Genomic DNA, 18,621 nt, shown 5'->3' with positions numbered 1-18,621 from the left:
AATTTATGAGTTTAGTAATTTGGTAGAAAATATATGTGCTAGTATTTGATTTATATGCAATTTGTGGTCAAAACTAACACTTAGTTTGCATATGTAGGTGTGGTTTACTTAGTGCCTTCTAAATCTCCGTCGTAACCACAGTCGATCGCCCGCACCGTTCTGTCGCCGGCACCACCTTGTGGTGAGCCTCTTGTTCATGAATGTTTTACATTACCAAATTGATGTTTGTGTGATTTGGATATATAGTTACTCGTATAATTATCTTACCCGTACGTTGTTTGTTATACATAGTGCCATGGTTTTGATATCCGTCCCCGTCGGCCCTCGTCCTTGTTATGATTCGGATGTGGTATATTCTCTTTTAAAACTAGTTGTTGCATTTCGTGTTTATGACAAATTATGCCCATCAAGTTGACATAGATATTTTTGTCTAGGAGGTTTGTGAACCGGAAATTCCAACCGGCCCTATTGTCGAGAGGTTAAATTTAGTTGAAAGAGAAAACGAGTATTTGAAAGAAAAATTGAAAAGAATTGAGGGGGAGAAGATGGAATTGGAGTTGCATGTTGCCGATGTCGTCGATGATCACAAGATCAAGATGGAGAAAATGCGCTTGAAGATTAGAAAGATTAGAAAATATGCCATTGATAGTGAGGCTTGGTATCATTATGCTGTTGGATCAATTGTTACCTTAGTTGCGATCTTGATCGCATTTGTTGTTGCATTTAAATTCTTTAGTTAGAGAGTTATTTGTTTGTTGCATTTAAGTCTTGTATGAACTTTATGTATGAACTTGTATTGATTTGGTCTATTCGGTGTTGTGTAATGAAGATGAGCCGACAATGGATGTACGATGACCGATGCTCTCCCGAGTTCATTAATGGCGTGCAAACTTTTCTGCTTGCGGCTGAGGCAAACAAGCGGGCGGATGGTTTTATGCCTTGTCCATGTTTAGTCTGTAAGAATGATCACAATTACTCTACGTCAAGAACCATTCACGTCCACCTGTTTAAGTCCGGTTTCATGCCCCACTATAATGTTTGGACCAAGCACGGAGAAAGAGGGGTTATGATGGAAGACAATGAAGAAGAAGAGGACGACGACAGCTATCCTGGCCATGGGTTCCCTGAATACGATGATACAACAATGGGGGAAGAACCTGAGCCGGCAATGCGGGAAGAAGCTGAAGAAGAGGCATCAGATGAGCCCGCTGATGATCTAGGTCGGGCCATTGCCGATGCAAAGAGAAACTGCGCAAGTGATTTGGAGAAGAAGAAGTTGCAGCGCATGTTAGAGGATCACAAGAAATTGTTGTACCCGAATTGCGAAGCTGACAAGAAAAAGTTGGGCACCACACTGGAATTGCTGCAATGGAAGGCAGAGAATGGTGTATCTGACAAGGGATTTGGAAAGTTGCTGGTAATGATAAAGAATATGCTTCCAAAGGACAACGAATTGCCCGAGAGTACGTACGAAGCAAAGAAGGTTGTCTGCCCTCTAGGGTTAGAGGTGCAGAAGATACATGCATGCCCTAATGACTGCATCCTGTACCGCGGTGAGTACGAGGATTTGAACGCTTGCCCGGTATGCGGTGCATTGCGCTATAAGATCAGGCGCGATGATCCTGGTGATGTCGAGGGCGAGCGCCCCAGGAAGAAGATTCTTGCCAAGGTGATGTTGTATGCTCCTATAATACCACGGTTGAAACGTTTGTTCCAAAACAAAGAGCATGCCAAGGCGATGCGATGGCACAGAGAAGACCGTAAGAAAGACGGAAAGTTGAGAGTACCCGCTGACGGGTCGCAGTGGAGAAAAATTGAGAGAAAGTACGGGAAGGAGTTTGCAGATGACGCAAGGAACGTATGGTTTGGTCTAAGCGCAGATGGCATTAATCCTTTTGGGGAGCAGAGCAGCAAACATAGCACCTGGCCTGTGACTCTATGTTTGTATAACCTTCCTCCTTGGTTGTGCATGAAGCGGAAGTTCATTATGATGCCAGTGCTCATCCAAGGCCCTAAGCAACCCGGCAACGACATTGATGTGTACCTAAGGCCATTAGTTGAAGAACTCTTACAGCTGTGGAATGGAACAGGTGTACGTGCGTGGGATTAGCACATGGGGGAAGAATTTGACCTAAAGGCCTTGCTGTTCGTGACCATCAATGATTGGCCTGCTCTCAGTAACCTTTCAGGACAGACAAACAAGGGAGACCGCGCATGCACGCACTGTTTGGATGATACCGACAGTATATATTTGGACAATTGTAGGAAGAATGTGTACCTGGGACATCGTCGATTTCTTCCGAGCAGGCATCCCGTAAGAAAGAAAGGCAAGCATTTCAAAGGTGAGGCGGATCACCGAACGAAGCCTCGCCACCATACTGGTGCTGATGTACATGATATGGTCAAGGATTTGAAGGTAGTCTTTGGAAAGGGTCCTGGCGGACAACCTATTCCGAATGACGCTGACGGACGCGCACCCATGTGGAAGATGAAATCTATATTTTGGGACCTGCCCTATTGGAAAGATCTAGAGGTCCGCTCTGCAATCGACGTGATGCACGTGACGAAGAATCTTTGCGTGACCCTGCTTGGCTTCTTGGGCGTGTATGGGAAGACAAAAGATACACCTGAGGCACGGGAGGACCAGCAACGTATGCATGGAAAAGACGGCATACATCAGGGTCATGCCAGCTACGCTCTTACCAAAGAAGAGAAAGAAATCTTCTTTGAATGCCTGCTCAGTATTAAGGTACCATCTAGTTTCTCGTCGAATATAAAGGGAATAATAAACATGGCAGAGAAAAAGTTACAGAACCTAAAGTCTCATGACTGCCACGTGATTATGACGCAACTGCTTCCGGTTGCATTGAGGGGGCTTCTACCGGATAACGTTCGATTAGCCATTGTGAAACTATGTGCATTCCTCAATGCAATCTCTCAGAAGGTAATCGATCCAGAAATCATACCAAGGTTAGAGAATGATTTGGTGCAATGTCTTGTCAGTTTCGAGTTGGTGTTCCCACCATCTTTCTTCAACATCATGACGCACGTCCTAGTTCACCTATGCGAAGAGATTAACGTTTTGGGTCCTGTATTTCTACACAATATGTTCCCCTTTGAGAGGTTCATGGGAGTCTTAAAGAAATATGTTCATAACCGTGCTAGGCCAGAAGGAAGCATCTCCAAGGTCCATGAAAATGAGGAGGTCATTGAGTTTTGTATTGACTTTATTCCTGACCTTAAGCCGATTGGTGTTCCTGAATCGCGGCATAAGGGCAGACTGGATGGAAAAGGCACGCTAGGAGGGAATCAAAAAATATGTATGGACAGACATTCTCTCACTGAAGCACACTACACAGTTATACAGAATTCCGCCTTGGTGGCTCCGTATATGGACGAACACAAGAATTTTCTACGCTCCAAACACCCGGAGCGGTCTGATGACTGGATTACACGTGAACAAACCAGGAGTTTCGCCGGCTGGTTGCAGACACGTACCATGCATGACGCCTCTATTGAAGATGACCTGTACTCGCTGTCCAGTTACCATCTTCGAATATAATGACTTTCAAAGGGTACGAGATAAATGGTAATACATTTTACACGATCGCCCAAGATAAGAAGAGCACCAACCAAAACAGTGGTGTCCGCTTTGATGCAACAACCAAGACGGGAAAGGAAACATATTATGGTTACATAGAGGAGATATGGGAACTTGACTATGGACGTGGTTTGAAGGTCCCTTTGTTTCGGTGCAAATGGGTCAATATGACACAATATGGGGTAACGGAAGACCCGCAGTATGGAATGACAACAGTGGACCTCAACAATCTTGCGTATGCAGACGAACCATTTGTCCTAGCTAATGATGTGGCACAGGTTTTCTATGTGAAGGATATGTCTACCAAGCCGAGAAAAAGAAAAGATAAGGAAGCGAATGCATCATACGATGAGCCAAAGCGCCACATAGTTCTTTATGGGAAGAGAAACATCGTGGGAGTGGATGACAAGACAAACATGTCAGAAGATTATGAAAAGTTTGATGAAATTGCTCCATTCACAGTGAATATTGACCCGAGCATCCAGTTAAATGATGAAGATTTTCCATGGCTACGGCGCAAAGGGACACACGCGAAGAAAAAGTTTCACACCCAAAGATCTGGGAAGTGATCGGCTTCACTATCATCACTTTCTTCTGTGTTTCACACCCAGGAGGGAATCTCTGTAATAGTTAGGTGTTGGGAATCGTAGCATAATTTAAAAAATTTCCTACGCTCACCAAGATGCATCTATGGAGTCTACTAGCAACGAGGGGAAAGGAGTGGATCTACATACCCTTGTAGATCGCGAGCGGAAGCGTTCCAATGAACGTGGATGATGGAGTCGTACTCGCCGTGATCCAAATCACCGATGACCGAGTGCCGAACGTACGGCACCTCCGCGTTCAACACACGTACGGTGCAGCGACGTCTCCTCCTTCTTGATCCAGCAAGGGGGAAGGAGAGGTTGATGGAGATCCAACAGCACGACGGCGTGGTGGTGGATGTAGCGGCTCTCCGGCAGGGCTTCGCCGAGCTTCTGCGAGAGAGAGAGAGGTGTTGCAGGGGAGGAGGGAGGCGCCCAAGGCTGTGATCTTGCTGCCCTCCCTTCCCCCCACTATATATAGGGCCAAGGGAGAGGGGGGGGGCGCAGCATTGCCCCTTCCTCCAAGGAAGGGTGCGGCCAGGGGGGTGTCCTTCCCCCCCAAGGCACCTCGGAGGTGCCTTCCCCCTTTAGGACTCTCCCTTTTTTCTTATCTCTTGCGCATGGGCCTCTTGGGGCTGGTGCCCTTGGCCCATATAGGCCAAGGCGCACCCCTTACAGCCCATGTGGCCCCCCGGGGCTGGTGGGCCCCCTTGGTGGACCCCCGGACCCCTTTCGGCACTCCCGGTACAATACCGATAAAGTGCGAAACTTTTCCGGCGACCAAAATAAGACTTCCCATATATAAATCTTTACCTCCGGACCATTCCGGAACCTCTCGTGACGTCCGGGATCTCATCCGGGACTCCGAACAACTTTCGGGTTTCCGCATACATATATCTCTACAACCCTAGCGTCACCGGACCTTAAGTGTGTAGACCCTACGGGTTCGGGAGACATGCAGACATGACCGAGACGCCTCTCCGGTCAATAACCAACAGCGGGATCTGGATACCCATGTTGGCTCCCACATGTTCCACGATGATATCATCGGATGAACCACGGTGTCGAGGATTCAATCAATCCGTATGCAATTCCCTTTGTCAATCGGTATGTTACTTGCCCGAGATTCGATCGTCGGTATCCCAATACCTTGTTCAATCTCGTTACCGGCAAGTCTCTTTACTCGTACCGCAATGCATGATCCCGTGACTAACGCCTTAGTCACATTGAACTCATTATGATGATGCATTACCGAGTGGGCCCAGAGATACCTCTCCGTCACACGGAGTGACAAATCCCAGTCTCGATCCGTGCCAACCCAACAGACACTTTCGGAGATACCCGTAATGCACCTTTATAGTCACCCAGTTACGTTGTGACGTTTGGCACACCCAAAGCACTCCTACGGTATCCGGGAGTTGCACGATCTCATGGTCTAAGGAAAAGATACTTGACATTGGAAAAGCTCTAGCAAACGAAACTACACGATCTTTTATGCTATGCTTAGGATTGGGTCTTGTCCATCACATCATTCTCCTAATGATGTGATCCCGTTATCAACGACATCCAATGTCCATGGTCAGGAAACCGTAACCATCTATTGATCAACGAGCTAGTCAACTAGAGGCTCACTAGGGACATGGTGTTGTCTATGTATTCACACATGTATTACGATTTCCGGACAATACAATTATAGCATGAATAATGGACAATTACCATGAACAAAGAAATATAATAATAACCATTTATTATTGCCTCTAGGGCATATTTCCAACAGTCTCCCACTTGCACTAGAGTCAATAATCTAGTTCACATCACCATGTGATTAACACTCACTGGTCACATCACCATGTGACCAACATCTAAAGAGTTTACTAGAGTCAACAATCTAGTTCACATCACCATGTGATTATCACTCAATGTGTTCTGGTTTGGTCATGTTATGCTTGTGAGAGAGGTTATTAGTCAACGGGTCTGAACCTTTCAGAACCGTGTACTTTACGAATATCTATGTCATCTTGTGGATGCTACCACGCGCTATTTGGAGCCATTTCAAATAATTGCTCTACTATACGAATCCGGTTTACTACTCAGAGTCATCCGGATTAGTGTCAAAGTTCGCATCAACGTAACCCTTTACGACGAACTCCTTTCCACCTCCATAATCGAGAAAATTCCTTAATCCACTAGGTGCTAAGGATAAGTTCGACCGCTGTCATGAGATCCTTTCCCGGATCACCATTGTACCCTCTTGACCAACTCATGGCAAGGCACACTACATGTGCAGTACACAGCATAGCATACTATAGAGCCTATGTCTAAAGCATAGGGGACGACCTTTCGTCCTTTCTCTATCTTCTGCTGTGGTCAGGTCTTGAGTCTCACTCAATACTCACACTTTGTAACACAACCAAGAACTCCTTCTTTGCTGATCTATTTTGAACTCTTTCAAAATCATGTCAAGGTGTGCTGTCTTTTGAAAGTATCATCAGGCGTCTTGATCTATCTCTATGGATCTTGATGCCCAATATGTAAGTAGCTTTATCCAGGTCTTCCTTTGAAAAACTCCTTTCAAACAACCCTTTATGCTTTCCAGAAATTTTACATCATTTCGGATCATCAATATGTCATTCACATATACTTATCAGAAATGTTGTAGCGCTCCCACTCACTTTATTGTAAATACAAGTTTCTAACAAACTTTGTATAAATCCAAAAACTTTGATCACCCCATCAAAGCGTATATTCTGACTCCGAGATGCTTGCTCTGATCCATGGAAGGATCGCTGGAGCTAGCATATCTTTTAGCATCCTTAGGATCGACAAAACCTTTCTGATTGTATCACATACAACCTTTCCTTACGAAAACTGGTAAGGAAACTTGTTTTGACATCCATCTGCCAGATTTCATAAATGTAGCTAATGCTAACATGATTCCGACGGACCTAAGCATCGCTACGGATGAGAAAAACTCATCGTAGTCAACTCCTTGAACTTGTGAAAATACTCTTTGCCACAAGTCGAGCTTCATAGACGGTAACATTACCGTCCATGTCTGTCTTCTTCTTAAAGATCCATTTATCTCAATGGCTTGCCGATCATCGGGCAAGCTCACCAAAGTCCATGCTTTGTTCTGATACATGGATTCTATCTTGGATTTCATGGCCTCGAGCCATTCGTCGGAATATGGGCCCACCATCGCTTCTCCATAGCTCGTAGGTTCATTGTTGTCTAGCAACATGACCTCCAAGACAGGATCACGCATTACTCTGAAGTAGTGCGCATCCTCGTCATCCTACGAGGTTTGGTAGTGACTTGATCCGAAGTTTCATGATCACTATCATAAGCTTCCACTTCAATTGGTGTAGGTGCCACAGGAACAACTTCCTGTGCCCTGCTACACACCAGTTGAAGCGACGGTTCAATAAACTTATCAAGTCTCCACCATCCTCCCACTCAATTCTTTCGAGAGAAACTTTTCCTCGAGAAAGGACTCGTTTCTAGAAGCAATTACTTTTGCTTCCAGATCTGAAATAGGAGGTATACCCAACTGTTTTTGGGTATTCTATGAAGATGCATTTATCCGCTTTGGGTTCGAGCTTATCACCTGAAACTTTTTCACATAAGCATCGCAGCCCCAAACTTTTAAGAAACGACAACTTAGGTTTCTATAAACGGTGTCGTCTCAACGGAATTGCGTGGTGCCCCTTTTAAAGTGAATGCGGTTGTCTCTAATGCCTAACCCATAAACGATAGTGGTAATTTGATAAGAAACATCATGGTATGCACCATATCCAATAGGGTGCAGTTATGATGTTCGGACACACCATCACACTATGGTGTTCCGGGCGGTATTAATTGTGAAACACTTTCCACAATGTCTCAATTGTGTGCCAAACTCGTAACTCAGATACTCATCTCTATGATCATATCACAGACATTTTATCCTCTTGTCACGATGATCTTCAACTTCACTCTGAAATTACTTGAACATTTCAATAATTCAGACTTGTGTTTCATCAAGTAAATACACTCAGCATCTACTCAAATCATCTGTGAAGTAAGAACACAACGATATCCACTGCATGCCTCAGCACTCATTGGACTGCATACATCAAAATGTATTACTTCCAATAAGTTGCTCTCTTGTTCCATCTTACTGAAAACGAGGCCTTTCAGTCATCTTGCCCATGTGGTATGATTTGCATGTCTCAAGTGATTCAAAATCAAGTGAGTCCAAACGATCCATCTGTATGGAGTTTCTTCATGCATATATACCAATAGACATGGTTCGCATGTCTCAATCTTTTCAAAAATGAGTGAGTCCAAAGATCCACCTACATGGAGCTTCTTCATGCGTTCTACACCAATATGACTCAAGTGTCAGTGCCACAAGTATGTGGTACTATCATTACTATCTTATATCTTTTGGCATGAACATGTGTATCACTACGATCGAGATTCATTTTAGGTGCAAGACCATTGAAGGTATTATTCAAATAAACAGAGTAACCATTATTCTCCTTAAATGAATAACCGTTTTGCGGTAAACATAATCCAATCATGTTCAGCGCAACCACCAAATCTCGATGGTAGAGAGAGCATGCGATGCTTGATCACATCAACCTTGGAAACACTTCCAACACATATCGTCATCTCACCTTTAGCTAGTCTCCATTTATTCCGCAGCTTTTATTTCGAGTTACTAACACTTAGCAACCGAACCAGTATCTAATACCCTGCTGCTGCTGGGAGTACTAGTAAAGTACACATTCATATAACGTATATCCAATATACTTCTGTCGACCTTGCCTGCCTTCTCATCTACCAAGTATCTAGGGTAGTACTGCTTCAGTGACCGTTCCTCTCATTACAGAAGCACTTAGTCTCGGGTTTGGGTTCAACCTTGGGATTCTTCACTAGAGCAGCAAACGACTTGCTGTTTCATGAAGTATCCCTTTTGCCCTTGCCCTTCTTAAACTAGTGGTTTTACTAACCATCAACAATTGATGCTCCTTCTTGATTTCTACTCTCGCGGTGTCAAACATCGCGAATAGCTCAAGGATCATCATGATTATCCTTGATATGTTATAGTTCATCACGAAGCTCTACTAGCTTGGTGGCAGTGACTATGGAGAACTATCACTATCTCATCTGGGAGATTAACTCCCACTCGATTCAAGCGATTGTGGCACTCAGACTATCTGAGCACACGCTCAACGATTGAGCTTTTCTCCCTTAGTTTGTAGGCTTAAGAAACTTGTCAGAGGTCTCATACCTCTTGACGTGGGCACTAGTCTGAAATCCCAATTTCAGTCTTCGGAACATCTCACATGTTCTGCGACGTTTCAAAACGTCTTTGGTGCCACAATTCTAAACCGCACTGAACTATCACGTAGTCATCAAAACGTGTATGTCAGATGTTTCGTAACATCTACAGACGACGCTGAGGTTCAGCACACCGAGCGGTGCATTAAGGACATAAGCCTTCTGTGCAGCAATGAGGACAATCCTCAGTTTACGGACCCAGTCCGCATAATTGCTACTACCAATTTTCAACTAAATTTTCTCTAGGAACATATCTTAACCAGTAGAACTAAAGCGCAAGCTATGACATAATTTGCAAATACCTTTTTGACTATGTTCATGATAATGAAGTTCATCTGATTATGAACTCCCACTCAGATAGACATCCCTCTAGTCATCTAAGTGAAACATGATCCGAGTTTAACTAGGCCGTGTCCGATCATCACGTGAGACGGACTAGTCAAGATCGGTGAACATCTCCATGTTGATCGTATCTTCTATACGACTCATGCTCGACCTTTCGGTCCTCCGTGTTCCGAGGCCATGTCTGTACATGCTAGGCTCGTCAAGTCAACCTAAGTGTATTGCGTGTGTTCCGAGGCCATGTCTGTACATGCTAGGCTCGTCAACACCCGTTGTATTCGAACGTAAGAATCTATCACACCCGATCATCACGTGGTGCTTCGAAACGACGAACCTTCGCAACGGTGCACAGTTAGGGTGAACACTTTCTTGAAATTATTATAAGGGATCATCCTACTTGCTACCGTCGTTCTAAGCAAATAAGATGCAAAAACATGATAAACATCACATGCAATCAAATAGTGACATGATATGGCCAATATCATTATGCTCCTTTGATCTCCATCTTCGGGGCACCATGATCATCTTTGTCACCGGCATGACACCCTGATCTCCATCATCATGATCTCCATCATTGTGTCTTTATGAAGTCGTCACGCCAACGATTACTTCTACTTCTATGGCTAACGCGTTTAGCAACAAAGTAAAGTAATTTACATGGCGTTATTCAATGACACGCAGGTCATACAAAATAATAAAGACAACTCCTATGGCTCCTGCCGGTTGTCATACTCATCGACATGCAAGTCGTGATTCCTATTACAAGAATATGATCAATCTCATACATCATATATATCATTCATCACATCTTCTGGCCATATCACATCACATAGCACTTGCTGCAAAAACAAGTTAGACGTCCTCTAATTGTTGTTGCAAGTTTTTACGTGGTTTGTAGGTTTCTAGCAAGAACGTTTCTTACCTACGTATGACCACAACGTGATTTGCCAATTTCTATTTACCCTTCATAAGGACCCTTTTCATCGAATCCGTTCCGACTAAAGTAGGAGAGACAGACACCCGCTAGCCACCTTATGCATCTAGTGCATGTCAGTCGGTGGAACCTGTCTCACGTAAGAGTACGTGTAAGGTCGGTCCGGGCCGCTTCATCCTACAATGCCGCCGAAACAAGAAAAGACTAGTAGCGGCAAGAAGAATTGGCAAACTCAACGCCCACAACTGCTTTGTGTTCTACTCGTGCATAGTAACTACGCATAGACCTGGCTCATGATGCCACTGTTGGGTTACGTAGCATAATTTAAAAAATTTCCTACGCTCACCAAGATGCATCTATGGAGTCTACTAGCAACGAGGGGAAAGGAGTGGATCTACATACCCTTGTAGATCGCGAGCGGAAGCGTTCCAATGAACGTGGATGATGGAGTCGTACTCGCCGTGATCCAAATCACCGATGACCGAGTGCCGAACGTACGGCACCTCCGCGTTCAACACACGTACGGTGCAGCGACGTCTCCTCCTTCTTGATCCAGCAAGGGGGAAGGAGAGGTTGATGGAGATCCAACAGCACGACGGCGTGGTGGTGGATGTAGCGGCTCTCCGGCAGGGCTTCGCCGAGCTTCTGCGAGAGAGAGAGAGAGGTGTTGCAGGGGAGGAGGGAGGCGCCCAAGGCTGTGATCTTGCTGCCCTCCCTTCCCCCCACTATATATAGGGCCAAGGGAGAGGGGGGGCGCAGCATTGCCCCTTCCTCCAAGGAAGGGTGCGGCCAGGGGGGAGTCCTCCCCCCCCCCAAGGCACCTCGGAGGTGCCTTCCCCCTTTAGGACTCTCCCTTTTTTCTTATCTCTTGCGCATGGGCCTCTTGGGGCTGGTGCCCTTGGCCCATATAGGCCAAGGCGCACCCCTTACAGCCCATGTGGCCCCCCGGGGCTGGTGGGCCCCCTTGGTGGACCCCCGGACCCCTTTCGGCACTCCCGGTACAATACCGATAAAGTGCGAAACTTTTCCGGCGACCAAAATAAGACTTCCCATATATAAATCTTTACCTCCGGACCATTCCGGAACCTCTCGTGACGTCCGGGATCTCATCCGGGACTCCGAACAACTTTCGGGTTTCCGCATACATATATCTCTACAACCCTAGCGTCACCGGACCTTAAGTGTGTAGACCCTACGGGTTCGGGAGACATGCAGACATGACCGAGACGCCTCTCCGGTCAATAACCAACAGCGGGATCTGGATACCCATGTTGGCTCCCACATGTTCCACGATGATATCATCGGATGAACCACGGTGTCGAGGATTCAATCAATCCGTATGCAATTCCCTTTGTCAATCGGTATGTTACTTGCCCGAGATTCGATCGTCGGTATCCCAATACCTTGTTCAATCTCGTTACCGGCAAGTCTCTTTACTCGTACCGCAATGCATGATCCCGTGACTAACGCCTTAGTCACATTGAGCTCATTATGATGATGCATTACCGAGTGGGCCCAGAGATACCTCTCCGTCACACGGAGTGACAAATCCCAGTCTCGATCCGTGCCAACCCAACAGACACTTTCGGAGATACCCGTAATGCACCTTTATAGTCACCCAGTTACGTTGTGACGTTTGGCACACCCAAAGCACTCCTACGGTATCCGGGAGTTGCACGATCTCATGGTCTAAGGAAAAGATACTTGACATTGGAAAAGCTCTAGCAAACGAAACTACACGATCTTTTATGCTATGCTTAGGATTGGGTCTTGTCCATCACATCATTCTCCTAATGATGTGATCCCGTTATCAACGACATCCAATGTCCATGGTCAGGAAACCGTAACCATCTATTGATCAACGAGCTAGTCAACTAGAGGCTCACTAGGGACATGGTGTTGTCTATGTATTCACACATGTATTACGATTTCCGGACAATACAATTATAGCATGAATAATGGACAATTACCATGAACAAAGAAATATAATAATAACCATTTATTATTGCCTCTAGGGCATATTTCCAACATTAGGGTAGTTATGTGTTTTGGTATTTGAAACGCGAAGAAATTTTATGTGCAAACAAATTCTTTCATGCATTTACTGATTTTTTCAGCTAAATGACCCTGAAATTGAAAAGCATTTCAAATGAACTCAGAAAAGGTTGAAAGTTGGCATGGTATCATAATTTCACCCACATAGCATGTGCAAAAAAGTAGAGAGGGTTACCGCAAAAACTGGATGCACTTCGTGTACAAAATGGACAATCTCTTTCGAAGTATCAGGGTTTCGGACGAAAACTCATCCGTTACAAAGGCATTTCATTTTTTAAATAACCTAAGCATTACCAAATTGAATATAATGATAAAACACACTAATATTAAACATAAGATAAAAGAATCACTGAAAAATCTATTTTCAAAGTTAAGTTATTCACAAACTAGTGATTCACACAAATTTCAAATAATTCAAATTTGTAACCTACCGGCACTAATAGAAAGTTTGTACTTTTTTGTACCTAAAGCAAAAATATTCACAAAGAAACTCTAAATACAGCAAAAACCAACTCAAAAATAAATAAAATAAAAATAATAAAGCAAAAAAATAAGAAAATAAAAAGCCCGCCTACTGCGCCACAGCGGCCTGCATACGACTAGAAACCCAACCTGTTGTTGGGCCAGGATGCAGGCCCGCAAAGGCCCAGTAGGCCCACACACTACAACAAGACCCATCATATAGCAACGCATTTTTCCGTATCTAAATGTCCATATATGCGTTGCTAGCGTCTTTACCAACGGTTTTGGATGCGTAGCCTTATCCAGTGTTGCTAGCGCATAATGCAACGGTTATACTTCCGTTGGTAAAAGAAACCGTTGCAAGAGTACAACACATAAAACCGACTTTTACAACACTCATATACGTTGGTGGTTAATGTCGAGGAATTCAAATCTCATCTACAGGATTTCAAATCCCATTGCTTGGCCACAAAGAATTTGCAACGCTTCAGGTGTTTTACATATAAAATGTGAATAATATTTTATATATTTCCAGTAATTAAATTAATGCTCCACATAATGATGATAAGTATGTATATCAAGTCAGAAGAAAAAATATACGCACGACAGGAAGAAATCATATATTGAAAACAACTATGGGATTACAATAGTTGATATTACAGGAGGAATAACATCCAAATGTGATGCATAACCTGAATATTCTCTTGACAGCAAAACTTAAACTGAAATCATCCATCAACATCCCTACAACTTAAACTAAAACTTAACCAAGGAACATCATCCAGCAGGAAAAGCATCCCTACAACTAAACTAAAACTGAGAACAGCCATCATCGTCTTCATCGTGAACCGGGAACATCATCATCATCATTGCAGTATACTTGCCATGCACCCATATAATCATCCGTATATCTTTTGAATCTACAAACAAAATAACAAAATGAACTGTTAATACACAATGCATTGACATGATGCAAATAGTGATGGGTTGCCCAGCAAATAGGAAACATTACTTCTTACAATGGGTCATTACTTTCGAAACATTGGTTGCCTGCCTAGATTACAACTATTACAAAGAAAAGTTGTCACCTGAAAGTATTCCCTTACAACTCAATATACTACCTCAGGTCACAAAACAAACATAAACAGACTCGGAGAAAAATAAACAGATGTGGTTGTGGCCTAAAAGCAAGCCACTAATAACATAGTACCTACTTAGTTGACGGATTAAAAGCATAATAGACACTGCTTGTATGGAACAGTGCAAGCGACATAATGGGAAATTCAGCAATTTACAAACCATGACAGCAAGAGTTCATGAGGGTAATTCAGCAATTTATGAATCAAAGTGGTATGAGCTCAGTGGTCACTTTAGCAATGTACAAATCAAAAAGGCAAGAGCATCTAAGAAGAACATTACTTGCATTTCCGTCTTCGCAAAGAGTTAACATATGGAGATTGCAGACAGTTACCAGAACTATGACTACGAACACTGCTGTATCTTGGACAAATCTACTCGCAGCTCCAGCCGTCCGTGATGTCGCCTCCATCTCGGCAGTGCTGGAACGGATGAGTGCGGCGCCTCACATTAAATTACACACAACAATAGGTACACAATTGGTGAGATAGGAGTACATAAATAGTTGAATAAGAGCAGAAAAGAAGGCTGAAAAATTGTTAGAGCTAATCTAAGCAATAAAGGAATAAATAAATAATCACCTCAACGGAAATAGTCTTAGTTGAAGGTAAAACTCAATGATGTACTACGAATGTAGACACTGGCACATTGAAAACCACCGAATGGCATTGAGTATTTCTTTCTTCGGAAACCTGCGCACAAACAAACAGTGAGCCTCTATTTAATGAATGACTAATATGATGATTAACAGTGAGCTGCTGCCGGTGTATATGTGCGTGTGCTTGCTGCAAGCTTTAGTATATGAATGTTTGCACATGAACATGCATAAAGCTCAGGTGTGGGTTGCATCTAAGTGGGGTATTGGGATTCAGTTTTTTTTACACTATGATGTACAGCGGTAGTAGATAAGTATCTTTTTTAGATTAGTAGATAAGTACTTGGTATAGATGAATCCTTTGCATTGACTTGACCCAATTGCATATATAATAACTGCATGCTATGAGAGCAGTGGCGGAGCGTGACCAAAACACAACAGGGGGCCAAATCCATCTAAAAACACACAATATGCATGAAAAAGCTACTCATCATAGAACATGTGTAAGCGATAATTTGTAGGGATCCCATAATTATATGACTAAACAATATGTCGTTTCCATTGTTGCTATATATCTAAATCAGGAATTTATAATGCATCAAATTTTCCAGCATTTAACCGATGCAGTGAACATCTATATGAATAAATTATCATCACACCTCGCTTCTCAGTTACTCTCTCCGTTCCAATCAAAAAATAGGACATACATTTCTGTAGTAAACTAACCAAGCGATTAGCCAGGCAAGCACGAAGCACCAACCAGCAGTGTCCAAGGCGTTTGGTTTCAATCAACAAGGAGCCGCAACCCAGCAAGAGGATTAAGGTCCAGTGCGCACAAGTGCTGGTGCGTCATCCGTCCGGCGTGGTGGCTTGCCGGCGTCAGCGGCATGCAGCTCCAAGCCTCCGACCGATAAGAAGGGGATAGACAAGTCGATAAAGAGGAGGAGCCAAGGAGGTCATCAGACGAACGGACGAGTTCGCAATGGTCGGTCGCTCAAATCATGTCAGCGGAGGATGGTTCACAATAGCTGTGGCCTGGTAGTGATCTAGCCCTGCAGGAGCAGTCTATCGGAGCCGTGGAGAATCAGGGATGGACGCTGTTCCTAGACTGCTACTGGGCATTATCTCCTGGGCTGTGCTAAAGTAGTGAATAAACTTTGTATAAAATTCTTTTTGTAATTTTGGAAGGGAGGTCGTGGCCCAGTTTCGCCTCCACTACCCTCCTCCAGTGTATGAGAGCACAATCACATAACCAAATGACAAAGAAAATGTGTACTGTCTTATTTATCAGTGTTCTGAATCATATCAATAGCATCAAAGCAACATCATAGAAGAAACAATGTGGATTATTAATTCACCTGCTCACTAAACACAAAGATGTACGTGCTTTCCCCAACAGGTCCACGTCCACTAGTATTTGCGCTGGACGTGAAAGCCACCATTAGCAAGCTACTACCTCCACCTGAATAACCTGACCATCAGACTCCCAAAAAGTGTGAAATTGCAACAAAAACTTTGATTAGTAACTCATCAAAACTGCAATACAGAGATCTATTAAGACTGGATCCCTCTTTAAATATTGCAACTCTTGTAATAGACTATTTAACATGGGGTCCGCATATAAGTAGTGCTTCTCTACATAAAAAAATAGAAAGGATTAACGACTCATCTACCAAGGATGGATGAGTTAGCACTTAGCAGCGTATAAGAATTTTTAAAAATTTGATGCTCCATTGATATTTAATAATTACTAATTTAATAGAGTAGCAATCAGTGCATAAATGTAAATCAACGGAGATCGGAAGTCAGTCTATAGGCCTATCAGTGTTCGTCAATGAATTGCACAAGGGTCAAACTTTTTTGACAGGGATTAGCAGCAATAGAATCGGGGGGGGGGGGGGGGGGGTATACCGAGACGTCTCAGGAGAAGAGAAGAACAGAGGTCAGAGAAAAGGGAAGAGAGAGAGGCCAAAGCCAGGGGAGGGGATTCACTCACCGGACGAGACGACGCCATGGCCACCGGCGCCTGAGCCGACGCCCGAAGCCCTAGCCATCGGGGAAAGGTCGCGGCCGGGTGGGCTTTGGTGGCCGCTACCGCCGGATCTAGCCGCATGGAAGGGCGCCACGGTGTGAGGGGACGTTGGGCTGTGCTTCGCGATGGCGGGATTCGCCGGACATCGCCTGAATCAGCCGCCGCAGGTGGCGCAATGAGGAGTCGCATCAAGAGAGAGAGATGGGATGTGAGAGGGATAAGTGGGTGGGTGGGTGGGTGATGCGGCGGATCCGGTAGCTTCCGGAGCTGCGAGGTGGGAGGAGGGCAGGGGAGGGCCGGCGGCAAGGGGGAGAGGAGGGTGATGAGGCGGTTGGTGGCGGCGACTTGGGAGAGAGGAGGGGCATCGGGGGATCTGTTTCTCGCGCATCCCTCTCTTCTTCCCTGTTTTTTTGGTATATGTCCCACGATAGGGTCAAAGAGATGTAAATCTGCATTCTGCAACGCATACGATGCAACCTTTCATATGCGTATCTATTATGAATTTTACAACGTATAGCTAAAATGTTGTAGAATGTGCGTTGCTTTATAAGGGGTATTCTTGTAGTGACAGGGCAACACAGAACATTTAGGCTCAGTAGGCCTGCTTTGGAGAGGAGCTCGAGAGAGCTACCGCACTGGGGCTTATAAACCAGTGCGGGCGCCCCTCGGCTAGTGAGGTGGGACTAAACTTGCCGCACCACACCTGCGCCAGCGCACCCCCTTTAGTACCGGGTGGTGGCTCCAACCGGTACTAAAGGGGGGCCTTTAGTACCGGTTGCAGCCACCACCCGGTACTAAAGGGGTGCGCCTTCCGCCGCTTGGCCTGGCCAAAATCGACCTTTAGTACCGGTTGGTGGCTCCAACCGGTACTAAAGGCCCCTCCTATATAAACAACACTTACGAAAATTTCGTCAGTTTCCTCCCACTTCTCTCTGCTTCATCGCCGCCGCCCCGTCCCGCGCCGTCGCCGCCGCCGTCGCGCCGTCCCCGTCGACTCCGCGCCGCCCCCGTCCTCGTCGCGCCGTCCGCGTCGCCGGCCCGTCCCCATCCCCGCACTGGCCCGTGTCCCCGTCCCCGCACCGGCCCGCGTCGCCGTCGCCGTCGCCGTCGCCTCGACCTCGCCCGCGCTGTGAGCCTCTGTCCCCCCTCTCCTCTGCCTCCAATCGAAGCCACCGCGGGCGCCGCCGGCGCCGTCGCCTTGGCTCGCCGTCGCCGTAGCCTGCACACACAACACATACACACACATATACACACACACACACACCATACACACACACACATACACAATTTTTGTTCTGTTTTTAGTTTTTCTGTTTTTAGTTTTTAGTTTTTCTGTTATTAGTTATTAGTTTTTAGTTTTTTCAGTTTTTTCTGTATTAATGTTATAGAAATGTTAGTTATATAGAAATGTTAGTTATATATAGAAATGTTAGTTTTTTCTGTATTAATGTTATAGAAATGTTTGTTATATAGAAATGTTAAAGAAAAATTAGTTATACAATTTTAGTTATAGAAATGTTAGAAATGTTAGTTTTAGATATGGTCGATGTT

General features: G+C 44.8%; 1 long non-coding RNA gene across 1 annotated transcript; it reads right to left on the bottom strand.

Moving 5' to 3' along the window:
* Positions 1-13,914: 13,914 nt before the first annotated feature.
* LOC141021097 (uncharacterized) lies at positions 13,915-17,278 on the bottom strand. Its single transcript, XR_012181104.1, has 4 exons — positions 17,035-17,278; positions 16,397-16,509; positions 14,778-15,135; positions 13,915-14,226 (listed from the first exon to the last, which is right to left on the bottom strand). It is a non-coding gene; the product is annotated as an uncharacterized lncRNA (long non-coding RNA).
* Between the last annotated feature and the right edge of the window lie 1,343 nt (positions 17,279-18,621).

This window comes from Aegilops tauschii, chromosome 3 (genome assembly GCF_002575655.3).
Source record: "Aegilops tauschii subsp. strangulata cultivar AL8/78 chromosome 3, Aet v6.0, whole genome shotgun sequence".
NCBI lineage: Eukaryota > Viridiplantae > Streptophyta > Magnoliopsida > Poales > Poaceae > Aegilops > Aegilops tauschii.
This window is presented reverse-complemented; position numbering and strand designations above follow the sequence as displayed.